Genomic DNA, 1,754 nt, shown 5'->3' with positions numbered 1-1,754 from the left:
TCAGACAAATGGCTGTCCAGTCTCTTCTTAAAAACTTCCAGTGTTGGAGCATTCACCGCTTCTGGAGGCAGGTTGTTAATAATAATAATAATAATAATAATAATAATAATAATAATAATAATAATAATAATAATAATAATAATAATAATAATAATAATAATAATAATAATAATAATAACAATAACAACAACAATAATAATAATAAAGTTGGAAGGGACCTTGGAGGTCATCTAGTCCAACCCCCTGCTCAGGCAGGAAACCCTATACCATTTCGGACAAATGGCTGTCCAGTCTCTTCTTAAAAACTCCCAGTGTTGGAGCATTCACCGCTTCTGGAGGCAAGGAGTTCCACTGGTTAATTGTTCTAACTGTCAGGAAGTTTCTTCTTAGTTCTAGGTTGCTTCTCTCCTTGATTAGTTTCCATCTGTTGCTTCTTGTCCTGCCTTCAGGCGCTTTGGAGAAAAGCTTGACTCCCTCTTCTTTGGGGCAGCCCCTCAGATACTGGAACACTATCATGTCACCCCCTGGTCCTTCTTTTCATCATGCTCGCACATGTTTCTGCGCATGACAGTCTCCTTCCTGAGTTGTGGGTTCCTAGGCACCCACAACCTTTAATAATAACAATAAAAAAAGTTGGAAGGGACATTGGAGGTCATCTAGTCCAACCCCCTGCTCAGGCAGGAACCCTACACCATTTCAGACAAATGGCTGTCCAGTCTCTTCTTAAAAACTTCCAGTGTTGGAGCATTCACCGCTTCTGGAGGCAGGTGGTTCCACTGGTTAATTGTTCTAACTAAGTTTCTCCTTAGTTCCAGATTGCTTCTCTCCTTGATTTGTTTCCACCCGTTGCTTCTTGTCCTGCCTTCAGGCGCTTTGGAGAATAGCTTGACTCCCTCTTCTTTGGGGCAGCCCCTGAGATACTGGAAGGCTGCTATCATGTCCCCCCTCATCCTTCTCCTCATTAAACTAGACATCCCCAATTCCAGCAACCGTTCTTCATATATTTTAGCCTCCAGTCCCCTGATCCTCTTTGTTGCTCTTCTCTGTACTCTTTCTAGAGTCTGAACATTTGTGAAAGTTTGGGAAAACTGCCTGGGTGTAAGGAACCTTCCTTGCAGGATCGCCCGGAAGGAAATTTCATTTGCTCCACGTTTCTTGACGATGAGTAACTCTGCACAAAGTGGAGCTGCCTCCAGCTCGGCTCCCGATGACTTCATGAGTTTGTCCAGGTAAGTTTCTTGGCAGCCGTACCCAAAATCCTGAACCTCTGCAGCCTCGCAGCCAGGCCTACCCCGAAGCGGACTCTGCTTCAGTTTCGATCCCAGACAAGGGCGGGAGACAGCAGTCAGAAAATTCTTGCAAACCCTGATTTATTACCGAAAGAGCCCAACGGCTGATCCAACTGAGTTAAGACTCCGGAAAGGGTGCAGAGAAGAGCAACGAAGAAGATTAGGAGGCTAAAACACAGGAAGAACGGTTGCAGGAATTGGGTATGTCTAGTTCAGATGTAGGCAATCTTGGCTCTGTTATGACTGGTGGACTTCAACTCCCAGAATTCCTGAGCCAGCATGGGGGAACTATGGCCCCTTCGTGACTGGTGGACTTCAACTCCCAGAATTCCTCAGCCAGCATGGGGGAATTATGGCCCCTTCATGACTGGTGGACTTCAACTCCCAGAATTCCTGAGCCAGCATGGGGGAACTATGGCCCCTTCATGACTGGTGGACTTCAACTCCCAGAATTCCTGAGCCAGC

The sequence above is a fragment of the Protobothrops mucrosquamatus genome, unplaced genomic scaffold, assembly GCF_001527695.2.
Source record: "Protobothrops mucrosquamatus isolate PMUCROS unplaced genomic scaffold, P.Mucros_1.0 scaffold4427, whole genome shotgun sequence".
Taxonomy (NCBI): Eukaryota; Metazoa; Chordata; class Lepidosauria; order Squamata; family Viperidae; genus Protobothrops; species Protobothrops mucrosquamatus.
Note: the sequence above shows the minus strand (reverse complement) of the source record.